Source organism: Lacerta agilis, chromosome 15, assembly GCF_009819535.1.
Source record: "Lacerta agilis isolate rLacAgi1 chromosome 15, rLacAgi1.pri, whole genome shotgun sequence".
NCBI classification, from domain to species: Eukaryota; Metazoa; Chordata; class Lepidosauria; order Squamata; family Lacertidae; genus Lacerta; species Lacerta agilis.
The window spans coordinates 32,032,487-32,058,125 of record NC_046326.1 but is presented as its reverse complement, the minus strand read 5'-3'; the positions used below and the strand labels follow the sequence as shown (position 1 = coordinate 32,058,125).

General features: G+C 48.1%; 1 protein-coding gene across 3 annotated transcripts in view; it reads right to left on the bottom strand.

Annotated features, from left to right (window-relative positions):
* The window catches only part of SH2B2 (SH2B adaptor protein 2), a 43,084-nt gene extending 20,238 nt beyond the window's left edge, over nt 1-22,846 (bottom strand). The window contains exon 1 of one of the 3 annotated variants that reach the window (XR_004427958.1): nt 22,621-22,846. The gene's annotated coding sequence lies outside the window, so the exon portion shown is untranslated. The remainder of the gene's footprint in view (nt 1-22,620) is intronic. The other 2 variants (XM_033171765.1, XM_033171766.1) reach the window with 2 other exon arrangements.
* Between the last annotated feature and the right edge of the window lie 2,793 nt (nt 22,847-25,639).

The window sequence follows — 25,639 nt, the reverse complement described above, 5'->3', positions numbered from 1 at the left end:
CATTCAGCAACTTATTAATATGAACAAGTGTGGCCCACTCCACCAAGAGGTGAGAATCATTGTAAGAGACAACATTATTTAGCCATGCCCCTAAAGATGGCACCAGGCATGTCTCCCTTGGGAGAGCCTTCTACAGATGAGGGGGCCACCACTGAAAAGGCCCATTCCCTTCACATTCCCTCAGGTGGAATACACAGAGGACATCTGATGAAGATCAGAAGGGTTGGTTCATATGGGGAAAAGCAGTCTTTGACGTACATTAATGCAGTCCTGAGCTGTATAGGGCTCTAAACATCAATATAAGCACTTTTAAATCGAGACCTACCCTGACCTCTTGCTTCATCTTCCAAAAGAAGGTAGGAGCCAGTGCCTGACTCTCCTTTCTGGGTGGTGTAGAATTGACCCCCTTCCCAGCTGTATATTTAAGAGACTCCTTTGGGATTGGATCCAGGGCACAGTGAGTGATCCCTAGGTTGTCCCAAGGCAGGCCAACCTGATTCAGGACCCCTGGAATTGAGGCCATGGGTTGGGTGGGTGCTGTCCCCATCCCTAGTATTGTCTCCAGTCCACAAAAAATTATGCCATAATAAATATGCTAAGATACCATACGACTTACTTGTGGTACTTTATTTCATGTGTTCCTTTTGGGAAGAAGTGGGGCTCTATTTTGGGAACGATACAGTAATCCGGCCTTGACTCATGGGCACCCTAGATGAGTACAACGCAGTTACACAGTGAGCAGGCCACTCTACTCACATGGGGGAGACTCTCTCGTCACCCGTTCTTTGCTGTACGATGGTCAGAACAGACACTCAGAAATTCAAGTGAGTTTCCAGGCCACGCTAACTTTTGATGTAGCTCTCCCAAGATCAGAAATAAATCAGCATCACAAAACCTACTCTTCCTTGGGAAGTGGTTAACTCAGTTTGGCTGAAGAGACTCTGGAAAGGAAGGTTTGTGGACAGCTTTGCTAATGGGCCATGGGATGGACAGAATCTCCTGCCCTGTAGGAAGCTCTTGGCAGTGATCAGGAAAGCCACTGGTTGGCATCGGTTTGAGGCTGATCCGCCGTAAAGCAACAGAGAAACCCCAAACATTTTATTATGGCTTGGAGTGCCTTGGAAGAACCAGTAAGTGCCAGACATAAAGCATTAGGAGTAACTAGTCGGCACTGAGAAGGTCTCTGGGCAAAAGATGTCCAGAAACATCTGTTGTATGCTGGAACAGACAACGGAGACCTCTTGTTTCAGTGCTGAGGCTTCAAACACACATTCACCTCTCCACAATGCTGGAAGGGGAAGGCAGGCATGTGTGAGTCACACAGGCTCCCAACTGTCACTGTTTACCAGGAACAGCCTCTATTTTGCTCAATCTGTTCCTGTTTTCTGCAACAACACCCCTGTTCTTGCCTTTTGGAAATGCCTTATTAATCAATTTGGTTGGCCGGGCTTGCTACATTCAATTTCCTTCAGGGGTTCTGGCCGCCTCTCTCCCCCACTGCCTCTGCATCTCTGCTTCGCTCACTTGAAATATTTACAGGCTGCTCTTCAGCAAATTTTCTTGGAGCAGCTCATGACAAAACAATAAAAGTCACAGTTTAAAAACAAGTCAACGGATTTACAATAAAACAAGACAAAGCAGAGCGATAAAGTAAGATCAGGGTGCCAGCATGAACCCTCAAGTGCATAAAACAGCCTGAGCAAAAAGGAAATGAAAGAAAATGTTTTCACCCGGCACCTAAACCAAAGATGGAACGAGTAGATGTTTCAGGGAAGAAGGTATTCCCAGAGGAGGGTTAACCTCTGGTGCCACCCACCTCACAGACACTGGTAGAACTGAGAGCTGGATTACAGAGGCTGATATATTATTATTATTATTAGTATTAGTATTAGTATTATTATTTACATTAATTCATTCATAGATCTCAGGGCAGTTCACAATATAAAATTACAGTATCAAAAGCACGATTGAGGAAGATAAATGCTGTATCAAATAAACACTATAAGTTCATGCTGAAAGATATTGTTCAAACTGAAGAACGGCGCTGAATTTGGGGGTCACTTTCCTCTCGCAAATGCTAATTCGCCAAGCCAGAAAACAACTCTTAGGTGAGCAGAAGAGGCTATCCACTGGGGCAGAGGTGGGTAGCAACTGGACAGGTTCATATGAGGAAAGGCAACCCCTCAGGTAACCTTCAGTTGCAAAAGCTCTAAGAGAGGTGAGGGGGAATACATCCCTTGTGTGAATGCACAAAAATGAGCATTAAGCCAGTGTAACAGTTAAGAGTGTTGTTGGACCTTGAAGATCAGGGTTCAAATCCCACCTGCCCACCTCAGCCATGAAGTTCACTGGGTGACCCTTAGGTAGCCACCAACTCTCAGCTTAACATACCTCAAAGGGTTGTTGTAAGGATAATATGGTGAGCAAGAGAGTCGTGTACACCACCACCCTTAGCTCTTTGGAGGAAAGGCAAGCTATCAAAGCAATAAACAAAAACTTTTATCAGCGCATTACGTGTGTGAAGAGGGCAAGAATAGCGAAGGGGCTGGGGAACTTCAGGCACAGGCGCTGTGGCTCTTCAAGTCTCTCTCTCTGTCCTCCAGGACTCTCCCCAAGCCACCCTCCCCCAGTATGGCTTTGAGGAGCATCTCCACCCCCATCACTCAGCCTGGACACTGAGGTCCAGCTCCAAGGAGGGCCTTCTGGCAGTTCCCTCACTGCGAGAAGTAAGGTTACAGGGAACCAGGCAGAGGGCCTTCTCGGTAGTGGCACCCTCCCTGTGGAACGCCCTCCCATCAGATGTCAAGGAAATAAAAAACTACCTGGCTTTTAGAAGACATCTGAAGGCAGGGAGGTTTTTAATGTTTGAAGTTTCATTATGTTTTATATGTGCTGTAAGCTGCCCAGAATGGCTGGGGAAACCCAGCCATATGGGCGGGTATAAATAATAAAATGATGATGATGATGATGATGCCAGGAATATGCCCCTAGCTTTGCAAATCTGGTGTGGGGAACCCAAGGCCCTCCAGATATTGCTGAACTACAACTCCCATTCTCCCTGGCTACTTACTATGCTTGCTTGTTTGATGCTTTAAGGTGCATTACGGCCAGTTTTAACTGAGGTTAAAGCCTTTGCCTGTCAGCTTATCCCTGTTGGCAAATCAAGGCAGCTATTTTTTAAGAAACCCAATTAAAGTATTATGTTGGAGAATCTCATGTGATGCATGCCCCCACTGGTGAAAAGGTAACTGTCAGACAACTAATACAGTGGTACCTCTGGTTACAAACTTAATTCGTTCCAGAGGTCCGTTCTTAACCTGAGGTACCACTTTAGCTAATGGGGCCTTCCCCCACTGCCGCCGCACGATTTCTGTTCTCATCCTGGGGCAAAGTTCTTAACACGAGGTACTACTTCCGGGTTAGCGGAGTATGTAACCCAAAGTGTTTGTAACATGAGGTGTTTGTAACCCGAGGTACCACTGTAATGTTGACAGAGGTGCGGTTTTTTCCTAAAGCCTTTTCTTTCTTTCTTTTTTTAAAAAAATTAAAATTAAAATAGACCTTTATTAAATATATGCTTTAAAATTACAAAAAAAGAAAAGGTTTAAGTTCCACAGGTTTAATAAAAAAGGAGTCAGGCTATTTCAAATGCAGAGCTGTCCTTGCCAGATACTATTTTTAATAAAGAAGACGCTCCAGTATTCCAAGATGTGGCAAACAATAAATAATGCAGAGCGCACAAATTCAAGCCCTGGTTATGTCAGTGACTCCAGAGAGGAGAGTCCTCAGAAAGTCAGAAGCTGCGAGAGGCATCAAAGGGCAGATCTGATTGGGCCCAACCACACGTAGTCGCATGGATCTTTCAGGGGCGACTTTGCAAACTTCATTTATGTAGCACCACCAAAGTGCATGGTCCTTGACCACATAAGAAGAGCCTGCTGGATGACACCAACAACCCATCCAGTCCAGCCTCCTGTTCTTACAGTGGCCGACCAGATGCCTGTGGGAAGCCTGCAAGCAGAGCACGTTCCTTTCCTGCGGTTTCTAGCAACTGGTGTTGCTTAGAAGGCTTATTTTGCTGTCTCCAACTCCGGAGACAGTGCACAACCACCGTGGCTAGTCAGTATTGATAGCCTCCTCTTCCTCCATTAATTCATCTAATCCTCTTTTAAAGGCATCTAAGTTGCTGGCCATCAGTGCTTCATGTGGGAGGGAGTTCCACAGTTTAACTCTGCGATGCAGGAAGAAGTCCTTCCTTTTTATCTGTCCTGAACCTTCCAGCGTTCAGCTGCATTGAATGTCCACGGGTTCTAGCGTTAGGAGAGGGGAAGAAAAGCTTTCCTCTATTCCATGGGTAGGCAAACTAAGGCCCGGGGGCCAGATCCAGCCCAATCGCCTTCTAAATCCGGCCCGCAGACGGTTCGGGAATCAGCGTGTTTCTACATGAGTAGAATGTGTCCTTTTATTTAAAATGCATCTCTGGGTTATTTGTGGGTGTCAGGGAACTGTCCCCGGCACAGCGCAAGGTGGTGGAAGGGCTCTTGGGATGCTACAGAGAGCCCCGGCCACACCTGACCAGCAGCACCTCCTCTGGCAGCGGAGGGAACAGCGAGGCTTCCAGTGGGTTTCAGGGGATGGAGGGTCGAGGCTCTGAGGATGCTGGAGAGACCCTGCACTCCCCTAGCCCAAGGGGCGATGAAGGAGGCACGCGATTTCCATCGCCCCAAAGGCGTCGAGGGGTGAAACGAAAGGATGGAAGGCAGGGTTTTGGTATACCGAAACTCTTTTGTTGGGGTCAGAACCGGAAGGGGCCATTCCCGGATTCTGCCGACATTTGATACGGACATGAACTTGTTAGCTCTTCACTGTACATAGTATGCACAATAAAACTGCTAAAGGAAAAGTCGGAGTTTTGCCTGGTTACTCATGAGCAACTAGCAGAGGACCTTACAGGGGGGCATTGGAATTACTGGTAGTTCATTATTTTTTCCCCCAAAATATAGTCCCACCCCCCACAAAGGCTGAGGAACAGTGGAGCAGCCACCTGCTGAAAAAGTTTGCTGACCCCTGCTCTATTCACTCTCTCCATGCCATTAATAATTTTACACACCTCTATAATGTCACCATTTTCTCCAAACTAAGAAGTCCAAAATGCTGCCACCCTTCCTCATAGGGGAGTCAGAATTAACCCCTTGGGTCATTTTGGTTGCTTTTGTTTTAACTTTTCCAGAACAGTACAGAGTATTCCAAGTAGTAGGGCCATAGATTTGTATAATGGCGTTATGATATCAGCAGTTTCCGATTCCTTTCCTAATGATCTGTAGTGTGGAATTTGCCTTTTTCACAGCTGCCCTGCACTGGGTCGACCATGTTTCATGCGCAGTCTCCCTGCCTGGAAAGAGCTTCCATGAACAATGTAGATTTAATTGAGAGAGAAGACAATTTGCCTGTACACATGACATTAGAGTTGTACATAAACATATGCTCGTTCCTTTTTCCAGGGGTCAATGCTAACTTGAGTGCTGGAACAAAAAATGCTTTTAAATGTCATCATCATTAATGCACAGAGCTCTCCAGAAACCTTTTTTTTTCAAATGCAAAGAGTGAAGCATCAGCAATTGGGGGGGGGCATGAACACACACACACACACACACACACCCCTACTTTGACCGGGGATAACCTTCCAAGCTGACCAGGCAAAAAGAAGGCACTGAAGCCCATGAGACAAAAATCTAGGTAAAAGCGTGAAGTGAGGGGAGGAAGGAGGAGGACCATTCAAGGTTCGGCTAACAAACTTACAAAGAGCCTAGTGAGGAAGGGAATTCAGAGTGGCAATGACATTTTGCTGATGCAAAGCAGAAGCAACCTCCAGGGCTCCTTCACTGCCTTTCCTACCTGCCTCCGCCATCATACAGATATGGATGTGTTTTGACAAGCTACCCAATACAACTGTGAATGCTGCTAAATTGCAACTCTCATCAAACCCAGCAAGCACAGCCAATGGCCAGGGATGATGGCAGATGTAGCTCGGCTGACTCAAATGCATTTTTTGGGGAAAGGGGGGGGTGTCAGTCTGGATGAAACCTTAGGAACCTTCCACACACCTGCCACCGTGAGTGCCGGAAGGAAGACCGCTCCCTGCTGCAAGGCCCATTTCCACCTGGCCTAGGGGGCAGAGCCCAGACTCACCTTGAACAGCTAAAAGAGCCCGGAGGGACATTGCTGGAACAACTCTTGGGTTGGGGCAACTGGCTAAAATGTTTTACAATGTTTTAAATTGTTATAATTTTGGTTCCTATGTTATGTTTTTGTCGGGTTGGTGTTAGTTAAATGTTTAGTTGGGGTTGGTGGTTATTTTAATTTGGGTATAACTGTAAACTGTTTACTGTTGTTGTTATTGTTATTGGTTTTCATTGACTTACTGGTCAATACCCAACCTCCCCCATTTATCTTAAAAAAAAAGTTGAAATCATTTAAAAATAATAACTGACCACTCCCATAGGTCCCTGCTATGATATGAAAAGATCTTTGTTGACCACTCCAAAACAACCCCCCCAACTATAATTAAATAATGATAGTAATAATAATAAAGTTGGCCACACCCACTCTGACACATGGCCCTCAGAGTCAACTGTGGGTCAGTGCAGCCCTCAGCTGGAAAAAAGCAAGTCACCCTTTTCCTAGGAGACCCCTTGGTAACAACTAACAGCAGGTTTCAGCTCGGCATACTCCCACCCACCACCCGATTGCTGTTCCACACCTCTTTCTACTCCTGGAACTAAGCAAGAGTGACAGCTGAACTCTTTCTTGTCAGGCAGATTTTCCATCAGACAAGACACAGCTAGCCAACCAGGTCACAAGACGTTGAGAGATCAGCTCTTCCTTCTACATTAATACACAGAAGGTCTTCCCATCTTTCCCCGATTCCTCCCCTTCAGATATTGCTGGGGTGACGGGTCGGTCGACGTGATGGATGGGATTCACTCATCCATTAGAAGCTCAGCTGGTTGACCCCCTGGGGCAACAGAGCGAAAACACCCAACGGATAACACACACCCTTTTCTTACTGATGTTTTTCAGTGAACTAAGAAACTTCAGGTGTACCTTGGAAGTCGAACAGAATCTGTTCTGGAAGTCCGTTCAACTTCCAAAATGTTCGGAAACCAAAGGGCAGCTTCTGATTGGCTGCAGGAAGTTCCTGCAGCCGATCGGAAGCCGCATAGGACATTCGGTTTCCAAAAATAGTTCGCAAACCGGACCAGTCACTTCCGGGTTTGCGGCGTTCAGGAGCCAAAATGGTCAAGAACTAAGCTGTTCGAAAACCAAGGTATGACTGTATTTTAACCAAGGGTGAGCCTTTCGGGTAAAAAAAATTAAAAAGACCGAATGTTAGCACCTTTGTAACCTTAGGGCTGGACTACTGTTGTATGCCTCACACAGGCCTGCCCCTGGTGACTATTTGCTAGAGATCAAGGGTGCTGCCCCAGTTCCAACCAGTGCTGTCAAGTATCCCGTTTTCCCCGGGATTCTCCCTTATTTTAAGGAGTTTCCCGCTGCTCTCCCTTATTTTTTATTTCCCTTAAATTCCCCGTTTTTAATGGAAGCCGCTCCTCCCCATCTGGCCAGGGACTGGGTGGGAAGACCTCGCCTACTTGGAGAGAAAAGCCTCAGCCCTCAAAGCAAGTGGGAGCCATTTCCTGTGTTTACAGGGGGGTGTATTCCTCCCCCTGCATCAGCCCCTATCCGTTGCCAGCGAGCCCCTCAGCTGGCCAATAGGGTTAGCTGGCGGGCGGAGCCTGGCTGCCTTTGAGCAGCTGCTGCTTCCTGTGCTGTTTTGATGGGATCAGACAAGAAGACAATGGGGCTCCATTGCGCGGAGCACATGGCTGCCCTCCTCTTTGCTGGCTGCCCTCCTCTTTGCTCCGCTCTGAGCCCGAGCCCACTTGGAGTTTCATTGCTGCTCCGCCCACTTTTGCTTCTGGCTCCGCCCACCACTGACATGTGACTGTCCCCGGGATAGGTGAGACTGCTGATCCCTTATTTTCAAATCCGAAACTTGACAGCTATGGTTCCAACATGGATTGGTCGACTCATATGGGGGGGCCCATGCACCCTACTTTGCAGATGGGCGCCATTGCCATTATAAGAGAACAAGGGAGGTGTTCACACTGAATTCCGGCACCTCTTTTTCTAGAAAAACAGTACTGGTCATTTCCATGTTATTTGATTCCGGGGGTGGGGTGGGGATCTGTTTGCAGCCCACTTAATTTGGAAAGTCATGTGACTAAAGTGATGAAATCTGGAGTGGCAGACCTGCATACAGTTCCTCCCTGCTGTTTTCAGGGGGAGCGGGGAAACACACATGTGCGTAAAGGCTTTGGTGGGGGGGGGGAGAAGTACTGACACTGCCCAGTGATGTTCATTGTGGTGTCACACCACACCCACTGATGTGGTCAAACGTTAGCATGATATACCGATATGTATCAGTCAACAAGCCGGAGTTCCATAATTCAACAGGTACTGCAGTATGAAAAGTGCATTAGAATTAGGAAAACTATTGCAATATTCCCCCAAGACTGAGTGCACCCAGAAAGAGTGCTGAAGAAGAAGAAGAAGAAGAAGAAGAAGAAGAAGAAGAAGAAGAAGAAGATGAAGAAGAAGAAGAGTTTGGATTTGATATCCTGCTTTATCACTACCCGAAGGAGTCTCAAAGCGGCTAACATTCTCCTTTCCCTTCCTCCCCCACAACAAACACTCTGTGAGGTGAGTGGGGCTGAGAGACTTCAGAGAAGTGTGACTAGCCCAAGGTCACCCAGCAGCTGCATGTGGAGGAGCGGAGACGCGAACCCGGTTCACCAGATTATGAGTCCACCGCTCTTAACCACTACACCACACTGGCTCTCAAATGACAATCATTATAGGACAAGCCTGCAGAAAGCAGAGAGGCCAAGATACAACCAACAACCTAGGGGAAGGAACACAGGGTTCCTTCAGACAACCGGTTTACTGAGCTTTCACCCTGATTTGCTTGCACAAAGTGTTATAAGACAAACTGCTCCTTTTCCCTTATGGGGTATTCCGGAGCCTGTATAGGTGGGTTCGCTATCGATAGGAGAAAATAACAGAGGCCAACCAGACTATATTGAGAAGCAAAGTGGCTAGTAAGCCTGGTCTTTATTCAAGGAACTGTTGCAATAGGATCCCCACTCACCACGCGCAGGAAGGAGGAGAACCCTGAACAATGGTGCGCAAGCCCTTATACCTGTACAGACTTTTGAAATTGCCCACCCTGTAGCGCAAGACCCCACCCCCAAAAAAATCATGCATACATCACAGAGGGAGGCGATCTACAGCAGAAATCCTGTTTGCCAGGATACCTGATAATGGTTACTGATTGTATTTACCTGGGCAGTCTGGCCTTTCTTTTGTGATGGTTAATACTTTAGTTCCTGAATCCAGGTCATAGGCTCACGCTATTCAGGAACAAATAAGCCCTTAAGACAGGATTTGCTGAAGGCTTTCCCCATTTGCCTCCCTTACTGCGGAGGAAAATTTGAGCTCATTGGGAAAGTCAACATGGCTTCAGGATTGTTCTCCCCTACCATTTCAGACACGTGGTTCATATATTTAGATAGGTGTGCATTTATGAATATTTATTCTGTATTTAAGTCCTTAAAATTCTTATCACAAAGGATAGCCTGCACCTAGTCTTTATTGAGCCTTTGTTCCAATTTGCTTGTTGGGAGGTCAAATGGCAAGGAGATTCCGTCCCGGTTTGTTTGTGGGGTGTCTCTTCCCGTTCGCTGTTAGTTTATTCCACGTTTTTCAGTACATTTCCCCACTGGGAAAAGTCATTTTGAAAGAAAAAGTGGGTTCATGGCTCAGGGGCGAACAGCGTGCTTTTAATCCACTTTAACCCCACAAACCTACATTTCCAGAATTTCCAGAATGCAGCTGAGCTGCATCTCACAAAATGCTGACAGCCTGGAAACATCCACAGATAAGGGAGGATGATAAACCATCCTTGGCATGTAGATAGAGAAGAGGAAAAAACTCCCGCTATGGCATCACACATACATCCCTTTCATCCTTATGAGGCCAACAACTGTTCAAAGGCCCTCACTGGAATCAAACTCGAAAGAGACACTTGGAGAAGCAGGTCTTGATCATTAGTGAAAATGTGCTTTCTTTCATCAGCCTCTGACATGAAAGCATTAAGGGGGGGAGGCAGCCCTTTTGGGAAAGAAGGGTTTGGGGGAGAGAAAGAGAAGCTGTGGCCGCCTGCAGAAAAAGGGGGCTGTTGATGCCCCAGAGGGCTTTTAAATCCAGACAGCAGCAATTAGGATTGCACCATTTAATGGCAAGGGGGTGGGAAAGGGGGTGTTGTTGTTGAAAGCACCTCTTTCCTCAATGAAATAAAATGCAAGCTTTACACAGAGATGGTTAACGAACAAGAAGAAGAGATAACCATGGGTTGTAATTTAAAGCCCCTCCCTCCTGTGAGTTAGAAGGGAACGCGGGTGGCGCTGTGGTCTAAACCACAGAGCCTAGGGCTTGGCGATCAGAAGGTCGTCGGTTCGAATCCCTCAGACGGGGTGAGCTCCCGTTGCTCGGTCCCAGCTCCTGCCCACCTAGCAGTTTGAAAGCACGTCAAAGTGCAAGTAGATAAATAGGTACCGCTCCGGCGGGAAGGTAAACGGCGTCTCCGTTTGCTGCTCTGATTCGCCAGAAGCGGCTTAGTCATGCTGGCCACATGACCTAGAAACTGCGGACAAATGCCGACTCCCTTTGCCTATAGAGTGAGATGAGTGCCGTAACCCCAGAGTTGTCCACGACTGGACCTAACGGCCAGAGGTACCTTTACCCTTTACCTTTTACTTCCTGTGAGTTGCTGCAAATCAGGCACCCCCAAACTCAGCCCTCCAGATGTTTTGGGACTACAATTCCCATCATCCCTAAGCACTGGTCCTGTTAGCTAGGGATGATGGGAGTTGTAGTCCCAAAACATCTGGAGGACCGAGTTTGGGGATGCCAATCATGACACAGGGACTATATGTGTGTTTAAAGAAGGGCTGTTTGTAAGCTTCCATCATAGGGCCAGGGAAGTGAAGCCTGTGTCCTCCCCACAGACGTTGAACCCAGGCTTCCATCAGCCATAGAAGTCAGCACAACCAAAGGTCAGGGATGATCCCTCTTGAGATTCGAGGGCCCAAATTTGAGACCTTGGGGTGACCCCTGGTGATGTCATGGGGCAGGGCCCTTGTGGTTGTTCTTCTGCGCTCCCTCCCACTACTGAGCCCTGGAGATGGAGGTTAATTGGGAGAGGGGAGGAGGGAGCAGAGGAGGGCAGACAGTGCAGAAAATCTGCAATAATTTTCAGCCAGCTTCTGCCACGCTAAAGCTTGCAAATTGCATGCATACTGTTCTATATATATATAAAATCTTTAGAGGTAACTCATGCTCACCTGGAGATTCAACCCCTCTCCCTGCCACCGGAAGGGGGCCAAGCATATCTGGAGTCTTCAGGTCAGCTTAGCGGTCTGGCAACCTTAGATAGGGGATCCTCTTGGTACCCATTCCCCATCCCCCATTTGCCAAGCCAAATAAGGATGGCATGAAGAGTAAAAACAAGATTATAGAAGTGCAAAGAGAGGAGGGCAAACAGAGAGAGAGGAAGAGAACGTAAGCCAAAAAGGTCTTTCTGAGAAGCCCCTTCTGCTGAAGCAAGGCCCCGGGCAAAATGACCCCGTTGCTATAGTTCTTGAGGCCTTTGGCTGAAACTTGCAAGGCTGCCTTTTCACACTGCCATCTGCAATCTGTCTCCAGTCAAGCAAACAGTCATCTCTCTGTTTTGTACCAAGCTGGCCAGGCAAGCGCCACCCCCCACCCCCCGGGCTGGGTGTCCCAAGCTCTGATTGATAATAACTTTGCTGTGCAAGCCTCCCTTTCATGGAACAACTTCCTAAAGTTGGGAGAATTTTTGAAGCCTCCACCACCTCCACCTACCTGCATAACAAGGCACAGGAACTGTCATTTTGTTTTTCAGAAAATTTCAACTCACAAAGAGCCATCTCTCTACAGCAGGGCTGAGGAAACTTTTCTCAGCTAGAGGGCCGCTTTCCCTGTTGGGCGACCTTCTGAGGGCCACATGCAAATTTTACCTTTGTACAGTAGGCCGCTTTCTACACATACACACCTCTTAGAGCTGGAGGACACTTTCCAGGCAGGTAAAAACACTCAAAGCAGTTTCAAAGCAGGCTTCATTGATGGGTGCCGCTTAGGAAGAGTTCCGAGGGCCATTTGGAGAGAACTGGAGGTCCGCATTTGCCCCCTTGATGTGAGGTTTCCCAACTTTGTTGCAAAGTATCAGAGCAGCAAACATCCCCCCCGAGGAATTGGACAACACACAACTGAAGTGTTATTAGCAACTAGAGATGTGGTGCAGTTGACGCGTTTTTAGCTCAGCGACTTATGGATTGTCCAGCCATAAGTTGGGGGAGGGGAAGAAATGCGCCGTTCATGTCAACCACTTACTGGGCTAATGCAACAGCAGTATATAATCCCAGCCATCGACTGACATTTTCATTAGCGAGCATGGAGGCGGAGTGGTGGGAGAAAAAGAGGAAGGAGACCCAAATGGCTAAATGGCCACGATTCCCTGAAGAGATATACAGAAAAAGGTGGCGGCCAGCAATTGGGTTGTGAGCTGGCTCCCTCCCAGGGCAATTTGAACATCGCCAGTTTTGTTCAAGGTACGGATAGCGGCATCCCCAAAGACTCACTCCTAAGAAAAACGGTGCTCATGATTCTACACTTACTGCTATAAACCATAGCTCTGTGAGGGGGGTGGGTGGGTCTCCTAACAACTTTCACAGCCCTTAACAAACTATAGTTCCCATGTTAAAGGAGTATAAGAATGTTTTAAATGTATGGTTTGAATATGACCTAACTCGGCTTCCCTCACCCTGGAAATTGCCTTTGGATTAAGACAGAGGCAGCCACCCTGGGCTACATTGACACCTGGGGACGGGGGTGGCACTGTGGTGTAAACCACTGAGCCTCTTGGGCTTTCCCTCCCATGGTTTCCAGCAACTAATATTCAGAAGCGTCGCTGCCTCTGACCGTGGAGCCAGAGCACAGCCATCATGCCTGGTAGCCTTCGATAGCCTCGTTCTCTATCATGCATTTGTGCATGATTTGTGCTCTATGCATTTGTGCAGTCCTCTTTTAAAGACATCCAAGTTGGTGGCCATCATCCCTGCCTCCTGTGGGAGTGAGTTCCATAGTTTAACAATCCACTGAGTCCTTGCTTTTCTCTGCCCTGAATCTTCCAACGTTCGGCTTCATTGGACGTCCACAAGTTCTAGCGTTATGGGGGGACGAACATTTCTCCACCTGCTTTCTCCATGCAATGCGTAATTTCACAAACTTCGATCATGTCGCCTCTTGCTCACCTTTTCTCTAAACCAGGAAGTCCCCAAATGCTGCAAACTTTCCTCATAGGGGAAAGACTGCACGTTGCTTTTGGGTTGCCGTGGGCAAGATAAAGTGACTAACAAATGAACAATTTTTTATTTTTATTTTTAAAAAGAGGAGTCGCTCCGTCCCCTTGTTCATTTTGGGTGACATTTTCTGAATTTATTATAAATGTTACCCCTCTTCCATCACCTCCTGAACAGGATTCACGACAGGATATTGCAGCACTGGGAGAGTTTCCACTCGCCTCATTAATGGAGGAGGGAGCAGAACTTGGAGAACGGTGCCTTTTCACCTCTAATAACACCACCACAGTGGTGTGGCAAGAGACCTCACTTCCTCCCAGGCCAGCAACGGAGACGCCAGGCTATATCCCTTAAAAGTAGGAGTAGGCAATGTTTCCCCCCCTCTCCAGGGCCACACATTCCTTGTTGGGGGCCACATTCTTACTATGGGTATGACTGCCCCCTTTCCATCTGCCTGCCGCCCTCTTCTTCTTCTGTCTTTTTTCTTTCTTTCTGACCAGCTGTTCTCACAGCCAACAACCAGATACCTCTAGAAAGCCCAAAACAGGACAGGAGGACAATTGCCATGCCCACTCGTGATCCCCACAGTAACTGGGATTCAAAGGCATATTGCCTCCAATACTGGAGGTAACCTAGCCATGCTGACAATCAGTCATTGATAAAACCTTCCCCCCCCCCCTCAAAAAATGCCAAACACCCATTAAAAGCCAGCCAAGTTGGTGGCCCAGGGATTTTGCTTGCAGAGTGCTTTTAAAATTCGCCACATCGGTTGGTGGAAACTCAGATCTATAAGCTAGGCGCCAAATGGCTCCTTAAACCGAGGTTACAGCCGCCAAAAGAGAATGCCTAGTTGCCATTTGGGGGCCCAGGCAGCTAGAAAGTTGTATTTTTCAATAGGATCTTTTGGTTCCTGAAATTCATTCTGATTGTGAAGATAAAATAAAACAGATAGAATTCTACAGGGTGTGCTGCTAGTGCGTGAAAACAGTCAAAAACCAAGGATCTTCCAGGCACGCACCTCCAGATGGTGGCGACGTCAGGCGCCATCCTGGCACCCAGGCGTCTTCACTTGGTTGCAGGTGGCTCGTAGCCAGGTGGCAAAACGTGCCTGGCAAATTCCTAACGCTTGCGCGGTGGATAGAGAGATGAAGCCCTGGATCTCGGGGAAGGGCCTCGGAGGTTGTCAAGAAAATGCCTCGCCTCCAAGTCATCAGATACCCGTGTCCTAACACCTCCCCACCTGTTGAACTGTCTCAGTTGCCTTCCAGTGAAGAACCATCCCTTTCTGGAAAGGTGCTTGGGGATAAGTCCGAAGGCAAGATGGCTCCGAAAACTCCTCCAAGGACATGGAGGCAACAGGACCAACACAAACAAATCTTGCATGCCAAGCCTCTGCAGGACACCAGCTATGCAAATATATATGCCTACCCTGTTTTCAAAAGGAAAGCGCAGCTTACACCAGGTGACGTATTGCAGATCTCTGCTGTGCCTTATGAATTTGCAGCTCCGTAAACCCATACTGGAACGTTGCACAGACCTCTTATATAAAACCTTTAAAACTTCCCACCACGCTGAGAGTTCAAGTTCTGATTTTGCCAAGAGACAGGCAGGGCTATTGGAATCTTCTGCATGCAAAGCATATGCATTTCCACTTGAGCTTCTCAAAGAGCCAGGTTGTAGGAGACCAAGGATGAAGCCTATCTTGGGCCGCTCACTACCGCTCGGCCTGACCTACCTCACAGGGTTGCTGTGGGGATAAACGAGGGGTTGAATGATGTCAGCCGCCTTGAGCCCCTTGCAGAAAAAGGTGAGGTACAAATGCAACAAATAAATTGCAGCCTACAGTGGTTGCAATATAAGAACCATCTTATACCAAGTCCACCTAGTGCAGTATTGCCTGTCCTGACAGGCTGCAGCTTCCTGTGGTCTCAGGTGACAAAAACTGAACCTGGGGCCTTCTGTGTGGAAAGGATGTGCTAAACCAGTGTGCTATAGCCTCTTCCCATAAGCTTCTGCTTCCGCTAGCTATCAGTACTAGTTTACTTGGATGACAGCCCTGCCAATGACTTCTATTTCCAAGCATGGGCACTTCAGAGATGCAGCTTGAGGAGGATGAAATACTAGCAATGTTTTGTCTCTGGGTGAGCAGCATTCCTTCCCCACCTCCCTGAGATGGGAACAAACTTTTTTTAAAAAAGAAGAAGCAGCAGCAGCATAATGGGGATCTATAGGATATAATATAAATAGCACATCAGACTGGCTGTCTCTGTCGACTCCTGTTCGAGCCAGTCAGGAAGCTCCTGGTTCGGTTTTGTTTCTTTTCTTTCTTAATGCCAACTAAATAGTGGCGTTTCACCCCTCCCTGCTGAACAGTCAACGCCGCCTTCCCTTAAATGCAAGCTTTGACTTCCTGCCCAGACTGGCTGAAGGCTCCGTCTGTCACTCAAGGCTTAGGAAACATTTGTCCGAGGAGGCAATAAAACCTTCTCAGATTCTTTATCCGCTGCCCTATTAGGAATTCGTCCAGCGACTGAGTAAGCAAGCGTAGCCCTTGGCTCGACAATCCATTCCGTTTCCTTCTCCTGATAAAAAGCAAGGAAACAGAACAGAAATTTGCATCTTGTGCATGCCACAGAGTCGGCAGGAGTGTTTGCAAATTACCTAGACATGCCCAAGCGGCCTAAATCAGGGGCAGACAGACTTCAGGCTTGCGGGATCTACTTTCTGGGATGTGTCCTTGAATTTTGTGAAAGGCACCTGCTTGCCTGAATTGAGGATAAGAGAGGTGTGTGTGGGTGTGTGGGTGTGTGGGTGTGTGTACACACAAACTAGCCTAAGTTTTATCTATGTCCATTGCTCCACCCATTTTTGCCCCTGGCCCCACCCACTATTGGCACGGAGCGCTCAGAAGATCCCGCCCCTATTTGGCCCCTGGGGCTAGAGGTTCCCCATCCCTGTTTTGCAACAACAGCCAATTGTCCTAAATTGGCTGAGGAATTATGGGAAATGCAAATCTATACCATATTAACAGCGCTGCCGTCTAACACAAATCCGAGCTGGGAAATTCAATTACATACAGCATGTGAGCTGCAGTATTGCTACACTTGCTGCTAATTACTTTCAACGGTGCAAAGTAAACAAGACACCTTGCAGGAATTCCCGCGATCCCCGGCAGCCTGCACAGAAATGCCTTCCCATGCGAAGCGGTCCTCTCTGCCACGGGTATCGTGCTACAGCTTCACCACCCAATCCTTCCGATATAATCTCAAATACTCCCCAGCTGGGTGTCACTGGACACTCCGGGTTGTGTCCAGTTGTAAGTCCTACTCAGAGTAGACCTACTGAAATGGATGGGACATGAGCAACTTGCTCGTTTGTTTCATTTCTTGATTGCATGTCTATACCACCATTGCAGCACTGGAAAGGATAAATGCATGACACCATTCATTCAGTGTGGTGTAGTGTTTAAGAGTGGTGGACTCGTAGTCTGGTGAACGGGGTTCGATTCCCCGCTCCTCCACATGCAGCTGCTGGGTGACCTTGGGATAGTCACACTTCTCTGAAGTCTCTCAACCTCACTCACCTCACAGAGTGTTTGTTGTGGGGGAGGAAGGGAAAGGAGATTGTGAGCCACTTTGAGACTCCTTAGGGTAGTGATGGCCACATGGCCTGGAAGCTGTACACTGGCTCCCTCGGCCAGTAACGCGAGATGAGCACCGCAACACCAGAGTCAGACACAACTGGACCTAATGGTCAGGGGTCCCTTTACCTTTTACTTTTAGGGTAGTGATAAAGTGGGATATCAAAGCCAAACTCTTCTTCTTCAACGGATTGAAGACCTGTCTACACTGTGAGCAGATTTGCTTATAGATTTAGGCTTTGCATGGACAAGTGAAATGAAATTTGGAACTCATTTATGAATACAGTAGGTTAAACACTGCAATTAACAATTGCTAACAGCAAACAATTACAATGTTTAACCTACTGTATTATAGTATATCTCGGAAGTGATCTACTATTCTTTTTCTTTCTTTCTTCACTTTTTTAAAGCTGCTTTTTATGTGTTGTATTTTAATTTAACAACAACGTATATACCACCATTTTCTCCTAGGAGCTCAAGGTGGCGCACATGGTTCACTCCCTCCTTATCTAATCCTCACAACTAGGCAGAAGGTGTCTCCGGCAGACCTGGCTTTGACCCATACTGGGCTTGGCAGCAGCTGAAACAGGTTCCTGCTAGGCTCACCTGGCGAGCCCACCCCACCCCAACAACCCCTCACTGCCAGGCTGAAAGGGTTTTGATCTACCCTCAGTGGTACCCATTTCCATAGGGGGCGCCGCCTTGGCCATGTTTGAAAGAAGGGACCCCAGGGTCATCTAGTCCAACCCCCTGCAATGCAGGAATCTCAGCTAAAGCGTTCATGACAGGTGGCCATCCCGCCTCTGCTTAAAAACCTCCAAGGAAGGAGAGTCCGCCACATCTTGTGGGAGTCTGTTCCATTGTCGAACTGCTCTTACTGCCAGAAAAGTTCTTCCTGATGTTTAGTTGGAGTCTCCTTGTAACTTGAATACATTGGTTCAGGTCCCAGCATCTGGAGAGAGGAGGAAACTAGCTTGTTCCATCCTTCATGGCCATAGCTCAGTAACGGAGCATCTGCCTTGCACACAAATTCCCAGATCCAACATCTGCAGGTAGAGCTGGGGGTGTCCGTGAAATCCTGGAGAGCTGCTGCCAGTCAGTGCAGACAGTACTGAGCTAGATGGAATAACAGTCTGACTCAAGCCTGAAGCAGCTTCCTGGTCCTTTCCACAAAGCTTAAAAGACGCACCAAAGGTATCATGGCAAAAGGAGAGGTGGGGGGGGACCCCTGTGCTGCTCAAGAAATGGTTGAACTCCAAATCCCATCATTCCTGACAGCCGTATTGGCTGAGGCTGATGGGACTTGGAGTCCAACAACATCTGGAGGCCATGAAGTAGCCATCCCTGGAACAAGCTTTCATGGATGGTGGTCCACTTTTTGAGATGCATGCAGCATTACCCCGAGTTATATAGGCTATATTTTAATAGCAGCCAGAGTTAACAGCTATAATTAACATTCGCAAAACAGTTGTTAGCGATAAGCACAGGCATCCTGGCATTTGGAGATCTAATTAACACATGTATTGTGATGAGAGACAAAAAGAGAGCTCTGGGTGGCACGTTTTACTCAGAGTAGATCCATTGAAATTAAAGGGCCTAGATTAGTCCTGTTCATTCATTCCAACTGATGTGTTCCAAGTACAGCTGACTGCCACCCTTAATCCCTATTTAAGTAGGGTTGCCATTTTCCAAAAAATAAAAACCAGGACATCCCAAAACTGTTGAGCATCCCAGACGTCAATTCCACCTTTGAAATCCCAGTAATGTCTGGGGAAATCCGGACGTATGGCAGCTCTATATTAAAGGCAACGGTAACAGAACTGAACATTTTTATGAACTGATTTCAGCTATGTGGAATCGTTGCTCTGATAACAAGTAACATTACCTACTAGTAACAGCAGCTACATTTAAGCCGGTGGTCTCTACTCTCTGGACAATATCCCTGGCAACCCTTGTCCCAGAATTTGCCTGGAGTGGGAAATACCTTCTTAAAACTTTCATCCCTCTTCGGGATTTAGCCTCCCCTCCCAAGGCATCCTGGGACACTTAAGCCTCAGAGCAGGAGCTAAACACATATTTGCTTATATGTCACATTTGTATCCCACCTCTCCTCCAAAGGAGCACATGGTGGCACACATAGTTCTCTCTGCATTGCAGGGGGTTGGACTAGATGGCCCTAAGGGGTACCTTCCAACTCTACAATTAAGATTCTATAATTCCCTTTATCCTCACAACAACCCTGGCCCAAGGTCACCCAGGAAGCTCCATGGCTGAGTGGGGGTTTGAACCCTGGTCTCTCCCAGGCGTTAATCCAACATATGTGCTAGAGACAAGAAGATGCATCTGGAATCCACAAACACTAAACCTGCAAATACACTGCAACTGCTGAGGTATAGTCTGAACTGTTGATAACATGCATTTTTCAGTTTCTTAATTTTTTATTTTTATTTTTTAATCATGCCTTTCCTCAGAGTTCAAGCATGGCCTGCCTGCATTTTATCCGTGCAACGAACTCCCTCGGAGGCAAGTTAGGTTCAGAGAATGACTGGCTAGCTTACTACTGTGAGCTCCATGGCCCAGTGGGGGAATCCATGGCTAGTTAAAGTAGTTTTGTAATGCTTTTAAATGTATGCTGAGAATGTGGCCGGCTGCATTCACAAAAAATGTGTACATACACTGATCTTTCACTGATGAGAGCCCATGTCCACAATACCTGGCGGGCACTAGCTTGGAGAAGCCTGGTTTAAGAGACTGCTGGATTAGGCCCATGGCACCCAGGTTCAAATCCCCACATGGCCACAAAGCCCAGCTCAGGTAACTTTGAGCCAACCTCACAGGGTTGTTGTTAGGTTGGAGGTTGGGGGGAAGATTGATAGAAATACATGCACCCCCCCCACCTCTAAGCTCCTTGGAAAAAGGAATTGCAAATGCATCCATATAAATTGTAATGCACTTGGGAGGAGAGCAAATCCTTCAGCTGCCTACCCAACCTTTCCAAATCTTGGTCCCATTGTCTAAATTATTACAAGAAGCTAGGGAGGGACTGGGCTGCCACTCAGGAATTCATTTCTGAGATCAATCAACACATGTACAAGCTCATTTTGACAGGAGCAATACATTCCCAACTGATGGCGGTTTGTGTATGTGGGGGGGGGGAGGAATTAAGCATCCCTCCACAACCAGCAGCCAGTCAAGATCATTATTGATCTTGTTTTCTTGTTGCTAATGTCCTGCCAATGGTAGGAACCACCCATCAGGAAGCAGCACTGGGTTTTGCCCCATTATATGTGGCCATCTGTCATGGATGCTTCCTGTATTTGCAGAGGGTTGGACTAGATGACCCTTGGGGGCCCCTTCCAATTCTACAGTTCTAGGATTCCTTTTCACTAGGCAATCACTGCCCTTAATGTTTAGAAAGACAAGGGCAAGCCCTTCCTCAGTTCACTGCCTCCTCACACTTGAGGGATGTATTCAAGAGCATATACAACTCACACAACCCAAAAAAACCCACAAGGGCCCAACCCCGTTTGGTTTAGGCCAGAAACACATTATTGAATGAAACCAAAAGCTCACTCCATATAGAAACACGCTTCCAAGTACAGTAGTGTAACCGACAAACGGAAGCCAGAGAATGAGAGATGCAGTGATAGAAACGATCAAGGGGCAAATTCAGACTCCTCACAACATTCCCATCCTTCCCAAACAAAGCTTTCCCACCCCCCACCCCTTAGGCGAAGGGTTGCCATTAGCCATTAGCCCTCAATTCTTTGGTGGGGTTTTCGCCTTGGCAGCAAAGACAGAAGCGTCCTCCACCTTTGACACAGATGGAATGTTTTGCATGCAGAGCACACACACATGGAGACACACAAACACACACACGCCTTGCGATTGCACCTTCTGCACACCCACCCCACCATAATGGCAAAGCATTCATGCACGGAGCTGTAGACTGGGAAGCAAAGAAGTGCAGGGGGCAAAGGGAAGGGTCAGTGGATTGCTCAAGGAGCCTCCCTGCCCCATATCTGGAGCACACGTCCACCCCACAGAGAACAATCTCCTTGCTCCCCTGAGTCATTTGATGAGGAAGGAGGCAGGAGGGGACCCTACAACCACTCTGACCCAATTCTCACACTACATGTGGGCAGACTGGGCAGTCCCAGATACGGATTTCTGCAGCCGAACCTGTGGTTGTCTGGTTAATCGCACCTGAAGTCTGCCCACGCAGGTGTAGGTGGAAAGGGAGGAAAGCACGCAGGCAACCCAGCGGCCCCCTCCCCTGCAAAAAGGCCTCCTCCCTTCACGGGTCTCCTTGCAAAATAATTGCAAGTCGGGGTGGAGGGGGCAGCCGTCGTGCTCCGTCTCCCAGATCTCATTAAAGGAAGGAAGGAAGGAAGGATTGGCAGGTTCATAGAATATGGATTATTCCCAGGAGATCGCCGTCCTCGCTTCACGCAACACCACTCAGGATGCAAAAAAAATAAAAATAAAAAATAAAACCACAAAAAACCACGTCGATCTGGCAGTGTGTGTGTGTGTACGGCATTGTAATATGCAAGAGAAAGGAGGGAGTGGGAGGGAATCTCTCTCTCTCTCTCTCGCACACACGATCACCACCCGAGAGAGAAAAGCACCGATAAATTGCAAACAAAACAGGCATAGCGAAAAGGAGGGGGGAGGAGGAGGAAACATATTTCTCCCTAAATATTTCGCCTATGCATGCACACGCACACAAACACACACACACACAGGCAACACCTCGCGATTCTCCAAGAGGCAATGCAAATTTACAAGCGGGATTTGTGTGGATCTTTCCCCCCCCCTAAATAGCTGTCACGCACACACGTGCAAAACACACAGAAGGGCCAAATTCTTCAGGACCAATTTGCACCCCAGAAGGTGGTGGCGCGCGCGCGTGCATGCGTGTGTAAGTGGCGGGGAGCCCCCACACAGCTGCACAATCCAGATGTGCACCTCTTGTTATTTTAAGGAGGCAGCGTTTGCAACACACCCAGCAGGAAGCAAACCCCGCAGGGGGCGCCCCAGGGGGGGCTGCTTTACTTCCCCAGCAGACCACCCATTCGCGCTTGCGTTTTTACAAACCCTCACAACGTTACAAACCAATCTGATCGGGAGGGGTGGAGGAGAGAGCAGAGATCAGGGTCCCTGCACAGCCCTTAAAAGCACACACACACACACACACACACGTGATTCTTAATGAGAAAGCCATAATTAAAATAAATTTTAAAAAACTGCAGAAAGAGACGATCGGGGGAAAGCACCATTCCTTGAAATCGCGGCCCTCCTTCGAGCCACCCCCAGCAAACCTTCCCGCTCGTGCAAAGAGCGAAATCTTGGGATTAAGAGGAGGAGGAAGGGACCACGGAAAAGCAGCAGCAGAAGGCGGCGGGTTTTGCTGCTTCTTTTCCCTGGAGGAGGAGGAGAGGGCGAAGGGGGAGGCGGCGAGGGCGCAGCGCTTACCGGGCTTGGAGAGGCATGGAAGGAGCGTCGGGTCCGCCCGGGCTCGGTCCTCGCCCGGCGGCGTCGGCACCAGGGTGCAAGGACGGAAGGGAAGCGCTGGGGCGGGCAGGCGAGCCGCTACCGGAGCGCAGCAGCTCCCGCTGCGAGGAAGAGGCGCCCCCGCCGGTGCCTCCGAGCCGGCCCCGGTCTCCTCCCACTCGCTCGGCGGAGAAGGGTTTAAAGGGCCCGGCAGGCGGAGAAGGAGAGGTCATGTGACGAGCCGGCTCTCGCCCCCCCCCCCGGTCACACACCAGCGGTAGGAAGGGGGTTGTCTTCAAAACAAAGAGCAAAAAAGACGCCCCTGAGCATGTGCAGAGCGCGTACCTAACCAGGCAGGGACAGCTCTGCTCCGTGTGAAGACATGGTTATTTCCCCCCCCCCCCACGTTGTCAAGCACGTACAGGGGGCGTGTCCCCACCCCAATGAATGGCCAGGTCTGATATGGAATCACAGAATTGGAAAGGACCCCAAGGGGCATCTAGTCCAACCCCCTGCAATGCAGGAATATTTTACCCAACTTGGACCTCGAACCTGCGGCCCTGAGTCTCATGCTCCACCGACTGAGCTATCCAGCTATCATACATGAAGTTATGTTTTCTGAAACATACACGCAGGCAGACAACTTGAGCATGAACAGAGCGCTTTCCTTTCCTTGTTTAAGTATAACCAGAAACAGCTCCGATACACAGGGGGTTACTTTTAAGAAACAGAGTTGATTCGAGCATGTTGAAGGAAACCTTCAGAGGTGATATTCAGGGAGTTTTAAAATATAAAAAGTGGATTCAGTGAACTTGAGCATGTGCAGAGTGCATTCTCGCCGCAGTGAGTGAGCATAGCAGCAGCCAGCAACACTTAAGTAGCCACAATTTAAAGGAAGGGAAAAAACTGAGTTGGGGCAGCACATTCTTTCCTCAGCTGAGAGCCACCCATCTGCTGTAATATATTATACATGAACTGATTTTTAAAAGGTCTTTGTGTACACAGAGAATGCCTTCCCATCCCTCCAAGTAAGTAAGTGCAGCAAATGCCGCCCTTGGTGGATGGACAGTCCTGCTTTAAAGAAAGGATAAACAAGGTGCCATTGAGATGTGCAGAGTGCCTGCCTGCCTCAAGCACAGCCTGATGCTAAGACATGGTAATAAAAAGCAAGGGAGGGGGAGATGGGAGAAAAAACATTTTGCTGCCTGAGGCGCAGAGGGGACTAACTGCTAGGGCAAGGTATAAAGGTAAAGGGACCCCTGAACATTGTGTTTTCATGATGTTTTCTCTTAACAGATAGCATGCAATATTTGAATGATTTAAATAGCTGGTTTTAACTGTTTTTGGATCATTTTACTGTTTTAATCCGTTTGAGGTTTTTTGTGTGTGCTTTTTTTTACAATCAAGTGGTATGGAAATTATATGAAAATAAATAAATACATATTTGCGAGTGGGGAGGACAAGGAGAAAACCAGAACAAACTGACCACTTCCAGCTAAGGGGCACCCTTAGCTGCCCCACTGGGTCCAGTGGTCATCAGCCATCACTGTTGGGGCGAAGTCTGAAATGGCATCTGCACACCCCATTCTATGGCTGACAGCCAACTAATCTGGCAGCTCAATCTTACATCATCAACAGCAATGGGACAGTGTTCGTTCTCTCTCTCTCTCTCTCTCTCTCACACACACACACACACACTTGTGGAGCAGCAGGTTAGTTTAGGGAGTGTCGGCCAGGCCAAAGGAGTGCCAACTTTGCCCCTGTGACTGTGGGTGCCCGAGGCTGTGGATACCATGCAGTGTGCATGGCCCTGGCACCGAAATTTGTGGGTGCCCAGCCCCTTTCTGGGGAATTTTGTGGGTGCTCGGGCACCCAGGGAGTTGGCGCCTATATGCCTGGCCACATGGCACAAACAGTTCTGCTTTCCAAAACCTCACAGCCCAAAACCTTACAGCAACTACTGCCTGAGGCGGCTGCCATCTCACGTTGCCTGATAGAAGGGGCGGACCCTGAACCTGAGCTTGCTTGCTTGCTGTATTTATTTATTTAGTGAACTTGTGCCTTGCTCTTCAGCAAAAAAAAAAGAAGGAAAAAAAACAACCTCCCCAGAGCGGCTTACACATCCAATAAATTAAAACAAAACCGTCCCTGCCCGCAGGTTTACAATCTAAGAAATCCGACAGACAAAGGGAAGGGGACAGGCTGGGAAGAGGGAGGTGGGGAAGTAAACTCGGGTGCCAATTCTCAAATTCTCAAATATACTAACCAGCTGGCATAGTAATAATCCCAGGGTAGGTGTCTAGCGAGGCTAGTCTTTTGGCAAAGTGTATGGAGGGAGTCCTCTTTCCATCTCTTCCACTGAGCCAGCCAGATGGAATATAATGTCAGTTTAGTATCCAAAGTCACTCCAGACTTTTCTTGTAAGTGTCAGAGAATGACACATCCTGCACACCTATACTTGGTAAATTATCGATACATCAGCCTTTTCCAACCTGGTGTTTTGGACTACAACTCCCATAAAACCAAGCTGTCTTCCAGGACATCGGGAGGGCACCAGGTTGGTGAAGCCTGACTTGCAGCAGGGGTAGGGGAACATGTGACTCTCTGGATGTGGCTAGTCTCCAGCTCCCAACATTCTGGTCATACTGTCTGGAGTCCAGCCACATCTGGAGGACCGCAGGTTCCCAGCCGTGCCTTACAAGATGGCACTGATGATGGAAATGTTAAGAACCTCCAAGGTTTCACAACAGAAAAGAGGCATGCGCTTGGAAAACCCCAATTCTCATGCCAGGCTTCATTGCCCAAACCACAGACCTCCTGCTACACTCACAAAAGGGTAGCTACTTACACATCACCCAGAAAGGAAATGCATCACCAAAAGAGCAGTCAAGAGAGGACACAGATTTGCATAACATTTCGGCTTGCTGATTTATAGGCACTTGTGCACATTTAGAAATAATTGCTGTAGTTTACCGGTAAATAGAGATGCAGAACATCTCGC